The sequence below is a fragment of the Protopterus annectens genome, chromosome 2.part1, assembly GCF_019279795.1.
Source record: "Protopterus annectens isolate FY-2018-M chromosome 2.part1, PAN1.0, whole genome shotgun sequence".
In the NCBI taxonomy this organism is placed as follows: Eukaryota; Metazoa; Chordata; order Ceratodontiformes; family Protopteridae; genus Protopterus; species Protopterus annectens.
In genome coordinates this window covers 1,804,300,420-1,804,315,531 of record NC_056729.1, presented here as the reverse complement: position 1 = coordinate 1,804,315,531, position 15,112 = coordinate 1,804,300,420, and the positions used below count along the sequence as shown (strand labels likewise).

Here is a 15,112-nt window from a genome sequence, read left to right as displayed (position 1 = left end):
TGTGTTTTCAAGGTGAATTTGTTAAAATTCATTTCCTGAGTGCACAGACTATTTGTGATGAGCACTGAACCAGTTGTATTTTTCTCTTCTGCATGTGCACATTTTCTTTACTGAAAGCAGTGTGAACTACAAAAAAAAGTAGTACTGCATGTTACCACTTGGGGGAGTGTAAAATTATACTAGTACTTCAGAATATTGCAGGCACGTCACTGACGTTTGAATGCATGCATTAGTATTATAATTGTCTACAAGCTCCATACTACAGCTAAGATGAATTGATAAGATAGCACTGGTAATTTTCAGAAAAAGAATTTCTGAATTGCATTTAATATACTGGTGAACGATCATTAGCGGACCGGAGTTCCGCTGTGGCGACCCCTAACCGGGAAAAGCCGAAAGACACAACATACTGGCGAACAGTGTTCTTTATTACCCGAAATGGCCATGTCTGCTGTTTAGAATCATTAGTAATTAAAAGATGTAGCAGCTGATAGTCACTGACCATACCTCTCAACTGTGCAGATTTTTGCATCAAAGTTTGTCTGTTTCTCAGAAAACTGTTTTCTAGTGTGATGAGGTATTGCCAGCTATGCCAGGAGTTGTAGGGCAGTGTGTGTGTAACCTATGCCACTATAGCTAGCTGGAGTTTTGTAAAGAATTCTATGCCATGTATAGTGATGTGAAATATCCTCCAAGAGGGCCTTAACCAAACTAATGACTGATGCCAGAAGCAAGGCCTCAAACTAAATGCCAAGAAATGCATCATTATCCCCTTTGGGGAAAATAGCACCCCACTAATTGTTACAATAATAACATGCTAAGCACGCAATCAGTCATGAGGGTCTTGGGCACCCAGGTTGATAGCAATCTGACTTTTGACCACCACATTGCCTCTGTTGTATGGAAGGCTTTCTGCATGGCCCACCTCATAAGTAAGTGCATTTCATCCAGGAACAAGGAGATCACAACATCCCTGTACTCCTCCCTTATCAGACCAATTTATAGAGTACAGTGCCCCCTTTGGCATGTACCTTGCCAAGCACGTACAACAGTTGGAGAAACCACAGAGATTCTTGACCAGGAAAATCCAGGGTCTCAAACACCTATCCTATACAGATAGGCTAAAAGCCCTGTCCCTGTACTCGGTCTCGTACAAACTGCTCAGAGGTGACCTGTGTCTGGCATCAAAGCTGTCTCAGACTCAGCCTTGATGGAGTTGCTGTATATCCAGAAGTCAAACTCCACTCACGTAACCCACACACAAGGCCTCAACCTAGTCTGTGATATTAATAGAACTTGTTGGGATAGATTTGTGTCCCAATGACTCCCTCTCCATGTCAAGCAGAGTACCTCACTAGCCCTCTTTAACAGGAACCTGGACAACTGGATAGGAAACAAAATATACCCCTGAGATCCCACCTGTGTCCCTGCTGGATAGGATAAACAGATGCTGACTTTGTGAGAACATAGATGAAATTCTTGGCTAGGCTTATAAGGGCCCTCTGAGCCAATAGCCTAGTATCATCCTATGAACCTATGTGTATATCAGACTGATTTGCACAGGTGTTTGTTTAGAATGTATTTGCAATGTTGTTTGTGTTACAAAAAAAAAAAAAAAAATGTACCAACAGTGGGTCCTACTGGACAGAAAAGAAATGCACCTGTATATCATACTGGATTATAACTGTTGAAATGAATATATTGTAACAGGATACTGGAAGAGAAGAAGTTAATCTCAGTTCAACTAATTTTGAAAAATAGTCTTAAATTAAATTACCTGGTTTAGGTCATAAAAATTGTATCTTACAGTTCTGATTGCAGCCAGAGACAAAATATCTGTGAAAACCAGGACTAGGAATTATACATTAGTGTCTCTTCAGGTGAACCAATTGCTACCCTGGAATGGTGGAAGTTTTTGAAATGTTTTATAGCTTCTAGATGATGCAACACATCCTAGCAAAGCTGTGTTTGTGTATTATGACATGCATGTGCTAGAATCTGGTTTAGTTTCTAGTAAAGGGGGTAGTGTGGGAGCCAGTCAGATGACCAGATGTGTGTGATGTCATTCTTTAATCTAGCACTGAAATGCTTTAATACTAGATGCAACAGAAGTCTCAGAGCAGTCTGTTTTTGAAACCTGGCAAAGAAGGACCACTCCCTCTACATTATCTTGCCTTGCTTTAGTATAACCAGGGAATAGTAATTCTTTAGATCAGTCGGGAAAATATAGTGAGTTTAGTTAAGTACATGTCTGTGTGACTCTCCATCAGTTTTTAATTTTAACTGTGATTGAATCTCTGGGGGTTATCATAAATGGATATTTAGTATTTTCATGTTCTTATTAAATATATTTAAACTTTTTATTGTGGCTTGTCTTTTAGAGAATATTTTAACCTTTAAGAGTACTTCTACTTATTTGGTGACACTGGCCACTCCTGAAAGCTTTGCTGCATTGGTCAAACACTACCATTGGTAATGGTATTAATTTCACTCAGTATAACTGAGTACCCTGTTAAGAGCCTTGAAGTAGTTGGCTATTGGCACTGAATCTACCTTGTAGTTGGGTAGAGGAGGGCCATAGCTGATAAAGCTGTGCAAGCCTTTCCCAGGTCCTGTGTGTGTAAAAATCAGATTGGTGTGTGTGTCAGCTACTTGGAGCAGGGACACAGAGCACTGGTTTCACAGAGGACATAGCTTGAAACACTCTGCTGAGGAATCAGTTCTACAGCTGTGGAAAGTTTGGGGTCTTATTTGGGGCCTGGAGAGAGGGAAACCCAACCCCAGAATGGGAGCCTGTTCCCTGTGTGCTGTTGAATGAAGTTGTACTTGGTGCAGAAAGCTGTGTCTGGGAATTCTGTGTGTATCCATTTTTGTTCCAAGTGAATGTCCCTCACCAGTGTCCATGGGGAGGATTGAGACTCCTTGATTAATGGCCCAGAGAAGGACAGCAAATCACTGAGGATTCAAGTCAGAATATAACAGACATTTGAGTTTCAGGCTTCATGCCCTTTAGAAAATTCATGCTAATTCAAAACCTGTTAATTATCGACTTTCTCAGTTTGTAAGAACAATATTTAAAAATCCCTGTTTTGGGGCCTTTGTCCTAACAGGTTGAGTGGTATGTCACTGACACTATCTTCACCCTAATGCAAATCTGAGACTCATGTGCATACCTTCAGGTCCAAGGGATGGAATAACATAACATATAAAGTCAACAGTGTTGGGACTCGGAGGGGTTCCCAGTGGGAGTGGGTGTACACCAGGGTTCAGCTCCGAGTCCACTGCTGTTCATACTGGTGATGGACTACATTAGCAAACAAGGTTATAACCCAAAACTAATTGTAGTATGAGTATACTGTGTGTATGTGAGAAATCAGGAGAAAGGGGTATGTGTGTGAGAAATCAGGAGAGAGTGAGAGCAATGTGGGACTGATTGCATGTATGAATGAGGGAGTGACTGTGTGAGAGAGATCGGGACAGAGTGAGAGCGATTGAGCAAGATTGTGTGTGAGAGAGTAAAGAGCGACAGCGAGTGTGCAATCCCCTAGTGGTAATTAAGATGTTTGTGCATACTTCTCAACATCTTACAGCGAGAAATCTGGACAAGGCTATAAATGTGTGTGTGTCCGAAGAGGAGTGAGAGTAATCCCTGGCAGGAGCATAAAGAGGTTTGCATAACCTAACAGCCTGCAACACTTGTTTTATTTCATTTAAATTTGTTTTGGGGGGCAAGTAAACATTTGCTAAAGTAATCCGCTCTACCATCTAATAGACACAGATGGATAACCTACCTGCCAGCTTATATTTTTCTTCTTGGACTACTAAAGGAGCTCCTCTTCTCATCATGGAGATAAGTCTTCCACCACCTGCCTTGTTTACATTCTGACTGTGGACCTAGCAGAATCTTTTGTCGTCCACGAAACTGCCTGACGTTTGTTTTTGTTCACTCACTGAAGCAGCACTACGAATGCCAGAAACCATTTAGACTAAACCGGGACAATTCTGTATCCTAAAGACAACGTTTGGGATTCCAGGACAGAGACTTCCAAACTGGGACTGTCCTGGAAAAACTGGGACTGTTGGTCACCTTGGACATACCAGTCAGCGTACTGGGGTATGAATTCTAGACAGTAACAAAAATGATTGAGGGGCTAGACAAAGGCTGAACATCTGACAGACTGTAAATATCAGTCTTAGAAACTTAGAAGTGCGAGAATAACCTGTATTTTATTAGCGTGCATTGAACACAATCTGAATTGGCCCTAGGCGTGAGTGTGTGCATGTGTGTATGCCTTCTCTGGAATGTTGGGTGCCGGGCTAGCAACTCTACACTGTAAAACTTCACTGCCAATCATGAGCGGACAGGTGATCCGCTGTGGCGACCCCTAACCGGGAAAAGCCGAAAGAAGATTTTCTGAAGGATACATAGGTAAAAAAGGTTCATGGGTAAGTACAATGCTAGCTGCCCTTGTGGGCCATTTTTTTTTAAGCCTAGCAAATTTTCCTCAAAGGTGAGAATCTGTGAGGTAAACATTTTAACCATTATGCCAGCTCATGTCTGTTCTGTTCTTAATGTTTTTTTAAGAAAACCACAAATTCTATGAGGAACAGGCTAAAAATATGAGACAAAAATCTTGACATTCTATGAAATTCTGGACAGCTGAAAGGTATGAGCTGCAGCCTTAACTGCAGTTTGTGTTTTCAAGGTGAATTTGTTAAAATTCATTTCCTGAGTGCACAGACTATTTGTGATGAGCACTGAACCAGTTGTATTTTTCTCTTCTGCATGTGCACATTTTCTTTACTGAAAGCAGTGTGAACTACAAAAAAAAGTAGTACTGCATGTTACCACTTGGGGGAGTGTAAAATTATACTAGTACTTCAGAATATTGCAGGCATGTCACTGACGTATGAATGCATGCATTAGTATTATAATTGCCTACAAGCTCCATACTACAGCTAAGATGAATTGATAAGATAGCACTGGTAATTTTCAGAAAAAGAATTTCTGAATTGCATTTAATATACTGGTGAACGATCATTAGCGGACCGGAGTTCCGCTGTGGCGACCCCTAACCGGGAAAAGCCGAAAGACACAACAATACTGGCGAACAGTGTTCTTTATTGCCTGAAATGGCCATGTCTTCTGTTTAGAATCATTAGTAATTAGAGGAGTTTTGAAGATGTAGCAGCTGATAGTCACTGACCATACCTCTCAACTGTCCAGATTTTTGCATCAAAGTTTGTCTGTTTCTCAGAAAACTGTTTTCTAGTGTGATGAGGTATTACCAGCTATGCCAGGAGTTGTAGGGCAGTGTGTGTGTAACCTATGCCACTATAGCTAGCTGGAGTTTTGTAAAGAATTGTATGCCATGTATAGTGATGTGAATATCCTCCAAGAGGGCCTTAACCAAACTAATGACTGATGCCAGAAGCAAGGCCTCAAACTAAATGCCAAGAAAATGCATCATTATCCCCTTTGGGGAAAATAGCACCCCACTAATTGTTACAATAATAACATGCTAAGCACGCAATCAGTCATGAGGGTCTTGGGCAGCCAGGTTGATAGCAATCTGACTTTTGACCACCACATTGCCTCTGTTGTATGGAAGGCTTTCTGCATGGCCCACCTCATAAGTAAGTGCATTTCATCCAGGAACAAGGGTATCACAACATCCCTGTACTCCTCCCTTATCAGACCAATTTATAGAGTACAGCGCCCCCTTTGGCATGTACCTTGCCAAGCACGTACAACAGTTGGAGAAACCACAGAGATTCTTGACCAGGAAAATCCAGGGTCTCAAACACCTATCCTATACAGATAGGCTAAAAGCCCTGTCCCTGTACTCTGTCTCGTACAAACTGCTCAGAGGTGACCTGTGTCTGGCATCAAAGCTGTCTCAGACTCGGCCTTGATGGAGTTGCTGTATATCCAGAAGTCAAACTCCACTCACGTAACCCACACACAAGGCCTCAACCTAGTCTGATATTAATAGAACTTGTTGGGATAGATTTGTGTCCCAATGACTCCCTCTCCATGTCAAGCAGAGTACCTCACTAGCTCTCTTTAACAGGAACCTGGACAACTGGATAGGAAACAAAATATACCCCTGAGATCCCACCTGTGTCCCTGCTGGATAGGATAAACAGGTGCTGACTTTGTGAGAACATAGATGAAATTCTTGGCTAGGCTTATAAGGGCCCTCTGAGCCAATAGTCTAGTATCATCCTATGAACCTATGTGTATATCAGACTGATTTGCACAGGTGTTTGTTTAGAATGTATTTGCAATGTTGTTTGTGTTAAAAAAAAAAAAAAAAAAAAAAAAAAAAAATTGTACCAACAGTGGGTCCTACTGGACAGAAAAGAAATGCACCTGTATATCATACTGGATTATAACTGTTGAAATGAATATATTGTAACAGGATACTGGAAGAGAAGAAGTTAATCTCAGTTCAACTAATTTTGAAAAATAGTCTTAAATTAAATTACCTGGTTTAGGTCATAAAAATTGTATCTTACAGTTCTGATTGCAGCCAGAGACAAAATATCTGTGAAAACCAGGACTAGGAATTATACATTAGTGTCTCTTCAGGTGAACCAATTGCTACCCTGGAATGGTGGAAGTTTTTGAAATGTTTTATAGCTTCTAGATGATGCAACACATCCTAGCAAAGCTGTGTTTGTGTATTATGGCATGCATGTGTTAGAATCTGGCTTAGTTTCTAGTAAAGGGGGTAGTGTGGGAGCCAGTCAGATGACCAGATGTGTGTGATGTCATTCGTTAATCTAGCACTGAAATGCTTTAATACTAGATGCGACAGAAGTCTCAGAGCAGTCTGTTTTTGAAACCTGACAAAGAAGGACCACTCCCTCTACATCATCTTGCCTTGCTTTAGTATAACCAGGGAATAGTAATTCTTTAGATCAGTCGGGAAAATATAGTGAGTTTAGTTAAGTACATGTCTGTGCGACTCTCCATCAGTTTTTAATTTTAACTGTGATTGAATCTCTGGGGGTTATCGTAAAGGGATATTTAGTATTTTCATGTTCTTATTAAATACATTTAAACTTTTTATTGTGGCTTGTCTTTTAGAGAATATTTTAACCTTTGAGAGTACTTCTACTTATTTGGTGACACTGGCCACTCCTGAAAGCTTTGCTGCATTGGTCAAACACTACCATTGGTAATAATATTAATTTCACTCAGTATAATTGAGTACCCTGTTAAGAGCCTTAAAGTAGCTGGCTAGTGGCAGTGAATCTACCTTGTAGTTGGGTAGAGGAGGGCCATAGCTGATAAAGCTGTGCAAGCCTTTCCCAGGTCCTGTGTGTGTAAAAATCAGATTGGTGTGTGTGTCAGCTACTTGGAGCAGGGACACAGAGCACTGGTTTCACAGAGGACATAGCTTGAAACACTCTGCTGAGGAATCAATTCTACAGCTGTGGAAAGTTTGGGGTCTTATTTGGGGCCTGGAGAGAGAGGGAAACCCAACCCCAGAATGGGAGCCTGTTCCCTGTGTGCTGTTGAATGAAATTGTACTTGGTGCAGAAAGCTGTGTCTGGAAATTCTGTGTGTATCCATTTTTGTTCCAAGTGAATGTCCCTCACCAGTGTCTATGGGGAAGATTGAGACTCCTTGATTTAATGGCCCAGAGAAGGACAGCAAATCATTGAGGATTCAAGTCAGAATATAACAGACATTTGAGTTTCAGGCTTCATACCCTTTAGAAAATTCATGCCAATTCAAAACCTGTTAATTATCAACTTTCTCAGTTTTGTAAGAACAATATTTAAAAATCCCTGTTTTGGGGCCTTTGTCCTAACAGGTTGAGTGGTATGTCACTGACACTATCTTCACCCTAATGCAAATCTGAGAGTCATGTGCATACCTTCAGGTCCAAGGGATGGAATAACATAAAATATAGAGAGTCAACAGTGTTGGGACTCAGAGGGGTTCCCAGTGGGAGTGGGTGTACACCAGGGTTCAGCTCCGAGTCCACTGCTGTTCATACTGGTGATGGACTACATTAGCAAACAAGGTTATAACAAAGGCTCAGTAGGAACCCAAACTTAAGTCCAAGTGCAGAAATATTCCAAAAACAGACATCCAGAAAGCTGAAGTTGAGGAGGAACAGTTTTAATAACAATAATAAATGTGCATAAAACTGGTGAGCACTTTTGCAGCTTACCTGCTTCTTCAGGCCTTAGAAAATAACACACTTTAAAACCTTGTATACAGATAACCAGCTATACAATTAAAAGATGTCAAGTCACATTATACCAATTAATGATGCAAACCTCTCTTCTTCAGAGCAGGTTTTAAAGACAGAGCATTATTTACACCCCAGGTACACAGTAGCCCTCAAGTCAAGAATCCATCTTAACTCTATATATTCTCTTTCATTAGCTATGTCACCTCCTCTTATATTATGCCTACTTTATGCAAAACCAAAAATTTAAATCAATGGGTGTCAGTTTCCATCACATGCTTGGCTAACGCATTACTTTCTTTTCTATTGCGTATGTCATTATTATGCTTAAGCACTCTTTCTTTCAGTGGTCGATTGGTTCTCCCAATATAGAACCCCCTCACATGCAGTGCACTATACCCAATAAACTATGTTCTTATCAGTGCAATAAGCATAAAAATTAAACTCAGTCTTTTTCATAGTTCTTCATAATTCTAGGATGTGTAACAGAAGTAACCATCCACACATGCCTGCAGGTACTACACGATCTACAGGCATACGTGCCTGTCCTTTCAGTGTGTATCCTATCTATATAACTGTCTAACATAAATGTTGCTTCAGGGTCTTATTATTTTTAAGAGAATTGTGGATAGGGCCCAACTACATTACTTACACTTGGTTCCATCATAAGTATTGGCCAGTTCTTTCTTACCACATCAAAAATGACGTTAATATTACTGGAGTACGTTAAGGTCACCCTACTAGCATTGCCTTCGGGTGAGCATATACCCTTAGCTCATTGCTCCAGAAGGTCAGAGAAATGGGGTCTAATCTCATTCCCAGTAGTAGATCTAACCTCATTGATAGCCCTCTCAATGACCCCTATTTTGTAACCATGTTCTAACAATTCTATAGGTAGTATCCAGAGCTGCTTCTAGCTTAGTTTCATTAGTGTGCAACCTCATTACTCTGAGCGCTTGTTTTTTAACCACATTCCTTGAAATGTGCCTAGGGTGCATGCTTGTGTTGTGTAGGATGATGTTCTTTCTACGGGGTTTCCTATGCATACTAGTACAAATACTACCTAGCTCATACTTAACTAAAGTGTCAAGAAAGTCTATATTCTCAGCAGAGTTATGTATAGTAAATGAAAGAAAGGTAGTTGTATTTTGCAAATAATCTACAAACTCCAAAAGTAGATTAGTTGGCCCTTGCCAAACAAAAAAGACGACATCCACAAATAGTTTACAAAACTTCACATGTGATCTAAACCTAGCATCTAGCATCATCTAAATTTTTTTACCATTGATATAGGTCTTGTAGGAATTGCTTAGTGTCTTTCAACACAGTTGTGATGGTATCAAGAACCAATCTAAGTTGCTTTTAAACATATATAGAGATGGGCTCATTCAGCCACCCTCTCCAAAAAAACTATAGGTCGGAGAGGGGGTTGACAGCATCTTTATGCATTTTTGGTAATCCATAAATAATGGGTATTATGGGATGGTTGACTGAAGTAGGTGTATAAACCATATTCAACCTGATTTGTCATCAGCAAATTATATAAATAAAAGTTAACTATTAATGATTCCATTAACTTGAAATCTTTGCAGCTTCATATAAACCTCTTCATCATTTAACTAGACATCCTTTCAATATAAATACTTTTGTCTAGAACAACTATCCCTCCACCCTTGTCAGCTGGTCTAATCATTAAATGCTGTACCTTGGTTAAATCATTCAAAGCTTCCATTTCTTTAGAGGTCAAATTATAAAAAGTCGCACCATTACTCTTATCTGCTGAACAATTCCTTAGATCATTCTCGCATACATTTAAAAAAAGCTTCTAAGGCTGTTTAAATGCAGGAGTAAAAACACTTTGTTTCTTAAAGAAATCATGTTTCTTAAAGAAATCATGTGATTGAACTTTGTCCTGGAAACATCACATTTAGCATTACATTTCTAGCAAACAGCTTCAAGTCCAAAAAGACATCCATTCAGTCTGTTTTAACTGCTGTAATAAAGGAAAGTCCTTTATTCAGTACAGCAAGCTGTTTAAGTTCAAATGATGATAAATTAAAAACTAGGCCACCTTTTGCTGTCCTCTTCTGTCTGGTTTCTTCTGTTTCACTGACCCTGCCCTGGGTGGCCAACTCTGCAAATGCCCCTTCCATTTCTCCTGCCATATATGTAAAAAAAAAAGAGTTCAGGTACTGAAGTGTTAGAGGCAGAAGCATTATTCATAACTTCATTAGATTTAACCACAGGCCGAGCTTTTGGTTTAACAACCAGAGCCTGTTGATTCCCTGGAATTAAAATTGCTCAACAAATTAGTTGAGGGCAATACAGTGTCTTCTCTAACATTTAGCTGACCAACTACACATTTGTGGAGACTAGCATCAGAAACGAGCTCCGTGGCTGCTAAAACACTCCCTGAAACAGATGCACCCACGTTTATGCCCTCTAGGGTCAGAGTACTTTTTCTATGATGATCTTCCTTCTGGGAACTCCCTCCCTGACTTAGCGTTGTTCCTGTGGGTTGGCTTAGGCTGTTGGATCCACCCACATGTATATTCTCTCATGGCCATGAAACAACATAGCGTCTTTGAAAGTCCAGTGAGTCTCTCTCCAGTTTCTTTAGCTTTTCACTCTGTAATCGCCGCTTATAGAGTAAAATGCTACAGAGTAATTCTTCCATGAGCTCTATATATATTTCCCCTTTATAAGTGTCCCTGAGCTCAGCAAACATTTTGTTGATTTCTCTGGCAAAGGGATTCCTCCTCAGGATAAAAATAATCATTCAGTAGACGCATGTAATTGAAACTAAGCTGCAAATTTAATTATTGCCTGTGTTTTAGCAGCTCGGGTTGCGTGTTTTAAAAATGCCCTCATACGGTAACAATTTTAGGATGCAAAGCTGCTTCAAAATAAAAATGCTGCCATTGCAGATGTTTAAACTTAAGTTTATTTTCCAAAGATATGCTAGAATAGAATATGATAGTTACCAGGGATGGATGACTTCCCAAAAGATACTATTATGCATTTCTTGGCATTTAGTTTTAGTCCATGACTCTTGACACCAGTTGTTTCTGTCAGCCCCTCCTGGAGAACATTTGTGTCGGTATGAGATTCAATGACTGCTCTTAATTTGCAATCATCTGCAAATTAAGTCAGCCAGAGACCACTGACATTGGCCTTGACTCCTAAGAAGTAAATACCAAAAAGGAGCAGTCCAAGGACTGATCCCTGAGGGACACCACTTGTAATTGGCCTCTTTGTAGAGGTTGACCCCCCCAATTTTAACTTCCTTGGTGTCCTGTCTGTGAGCCAGTTGGCTATCCACTGGGTGAAGTACGGGTTTGTATCTAATCTCTTGAGTTTGTCAACAATGCCCGAGTTGCGTATTGTCAAATGCCTTGGCCAAGTCAAGGTAGGTAGTGTGAACGATTTTGCCCTCATCCATTGCTTTAGTGACCACCTCAAAAAAGTCGTCCAAGTTGAGTAGGCATGTTCTGCCCTTTACGAAACCAAACTGGACTGGGTCCAGCATCTGGAGACTTACTATATCTCTATTGATCATCTCCATGATAATTATTTCCATGGCTTTACATATAAAACTAGTGAGACTTATGGGTCTGTAGTTTCCAGGGTCTGTAGATGGCCCACTTTTGTGCAGAGGGATGACTGTTGCCTTTCTCCATTCAAGAGGCACAAAGCATGTTTGGAGACTACAGTTAAATAGTAATTCCAGAGGCCCTGATAGGTCATGTTTCATGCTATTTAGAAGGCACTGTGGGATATTGTCTGGGCCCATTGATGCAGTGTTCTTGGTCTTAGAGAGAGCATTAAGGACCTTTTCCCTAGTGATAGTAGGGGGAGTTATATTTGATGGTATTTCCTGAGGGAAGGTTGAGGGGGAGAGAGGAGTAAAGTTGAAGCTAAACGTATCAGCCAGGAGGTTTGCTATATCTTCTGGCTTAGTATAGGTGCTCCATTTACAATGAGCTCTGCACACAATTATTGCCTTTGAGGTTGCAGACATAGCTAAATAATGCTTTGTGGTTGTCCGTGACCTGGGAGGAAAAATTTGGCTTTGGTAGACTTTGTCCTCTGAGTTGTTTGTTTAGTTTAATGAGAGTGCTGTTATCCTGCTGGGTACTGCATCTCCTAATTTTTGCTATGATTTTCTTCCTCCGATTGATCAGATTGCTTTTGTGATTCCACCAGGGTGGCTTGTTTTTTGAGTTTTGTACTTCTTCCTGGTGGGTACAGCTTGCCTCTATGCAGCTATTTACATCCTTGTACAGGGTTTCTATGAACACTTCTGCATAGACAGAAGTGTTCTTGGAGTTTATAGGGTTTGAACTTTTGCCAGACTTTCACTTAATAGCAGGAGGTTAACCTTAGAATAGTTCCTGAATATTCCCAGTTTAGCTGGGGGTCCACATTTTATTTTTCTTCAAAGTAGACCATTTTGTGGTCTGACCTTACCAAGGAAGGCATTACAGTAGAGGGTGTGCAGCACTGTTCAATATTAGTGAGGGCCAGATCCACTATGGTTGCACCCCTGGTTGGTGTATTCATTATCTGGTCCAGGGAGTTTGTGTTTACAAAATCCAGGAATCTCTGTGCATGTACGTTTGATGTCTTATAGGATTCCCAGTTAGTAGTGGGGTAATTAAAATCACCCATGAATATGGTATTGGGTTGGATGGTTAGTGTTTCTAATAAGTTTAAATACATTGTATGGGTTTCCTGGGTCATATAAGGGAAACCTATATCTTGCAAGGAAGTGGTTTTGGATTTTACCTATGGTGATCTGAACATGGAGCAGCTCAAGTGCATTGTCCTGTTTGACCAGCTTTGAAGTATATTTATTTTTGATGTAAATAGAGACACACCCAGCTTTTGTTCCTGCCTGTAAAGTAGCTGGTCTAAATGTGTGGAAGGCATTATAACTCATGAAAAATAAAACCAACCACTTAAATCAACAAAAAAAGGCAAAGAAACAGAAAAATCGGCACTTTGATTATATATATATATATATTTACCAGCCTATATACTATGAAAACACAAAACAAACTTGGGGGAAAAAAAAAAAAAGTATGAACACGACCTGGATACACTCCAATAAAAATTATTTATTCACAAGTAAGCGCTTACGTACAGGATGGTACCTGTACTTCAGAAAGACAATACTGAATGCAAGGCCTTGTATGCACTCTCCCAGAATGTAAATCTAATGAGCCCTATCACATGATCAATCAAACACTAATTGCATTACATAAAATTGCATTAAATAAAATACCTAGTTTGGAGTAATATAAGAAAATCATTAGAATCATCATTAGAAAATGCATTAAATACATTTCTAAATACCTCAGAAGTGTACATTAGAAGTATATTAGAAAAGTCGACACTAACACCTGGTAAAATGTTAAATAACACTTAAGACTGAAAAGTTAATAAATATTTATAAATTATATAAAAAATTAGATAAAGGATAAAAATGACAGTAAAAAAAATATTAAAAAATTAATGTACAATTCTTCATTTTGTGCATTCATCTGTTACCATTTTTACAAGGTATTTATATCCAAATAGATGAATTTTAACATCCTTATGATGCATAAGAATGTTTTTAAAAGGTTTATTCAGTTTTAAACAGGACTTAGTACATGCATATAGATATATCGTTATATCTATTCAGTCCCTTGTTTTGATCACAAATTTTTCACCTCACTTATCTTTCGTCACCATAATAATTTTTTACTGTCATTTTTATCCATTTTTTATCTAATTTCTTATCTAATTTATAAATATTTATTCATTTTTCAGTCTTAAATGTAACATTTTTACCAGGTGTTAGTGGCTACTTTTCTAATATACTTCTAATGTACACTTCTGAGGTATTTAGAAATGTAGTTTTTAATGCATTTTCTAATGATTTTCTTATATTATTCCAAACTAGGTATTTTATTTAATGTAATTTTATGTAATGTAATTAGTGTTTGGTTGATCATGTGATAGGGCTCATAAGATTTACATTCTGGGAGAGTGTATATAAGGCCTTGCATTCAGTATTGTCTCGTCTGAAGAAGTACGAGTACTATCCTGTATGAAAGCACTTACTTGTGAATAAATAAATCTTTTTGGAGTGTATCCCGGCCGTGTTCATACTTTTTTTGTTTTTTTTCCATATTACTAGACTTCTTCAAACATACCTAACGAAAGCTCTTACTTTGCCATTAAAGTGCCGATTGTTTTCTGTTTCTTTGCCTTTTTTTTGTTGATTTAAGTGGAAGGCTTTATAACCCTGCACTGTTGGTGTACTGTCCATGGCTTTAAACCACACCTCAGACCGCACAGACAACAACATTCTCTAGGGTAAAGAGAGCTTCCAGGGAGTGGAGTTTTTTGTTTAGGCTGCTAGCATTGAGCAGTAATACCTTCTGATATTGCAAATCAAAGCCAAGAAAATCTAAAGTACTTTCAGTTTGGCATTGCCTAAAAAAGGCACTATTGGGGAGGGGACAATATTCAAAAGCCTAGAGGGGAGAGGTGCAGACCATCCCTGGCAAAGCAGCGTGGTCTGTTGACCATCTCCTTCCATGCTGACAAATATTGCACCCCCTTAAAATGACATCAGAAACTAAGCCAATTATTAAAGTCAATCTTTTGTTCATATTGTGGCATCATCCTTGGAGAAGGTAAAATGCTGCTTAATGCTAGGCTGATACCAGCCTGAGACGCACATTCCAAAATCTAATTTTTAACATTTATCAGCAAACTCCATACTGATTCTCAGTAGGAACCCTTATCTGCTCTGCATAGTCTCTATATACCTTACAAGATATCTGAAGAGGTTTTCCTATCCACAGAATATTGGAAATTCAATGCAAACCTTCTCTTCAACCCTA

At 39.3% G+C, this 15,112-nt stretch overlaps 1 protein-coding gene across 1 annotated transcript in view; it reads left to right on the top strand.

Annotated features, from left to right (window-relative positions):
• LOC122795041 (tyrosine-protein kinase STYK1-like) overlaps positions 1-15,112 on the top strand; it is a 689,604-nt gene that overhangs the window by 452,277 nt on the left and 222,215 nt on the right. The gene's annotated exons all lie outside the window — the stretch shown is intronic.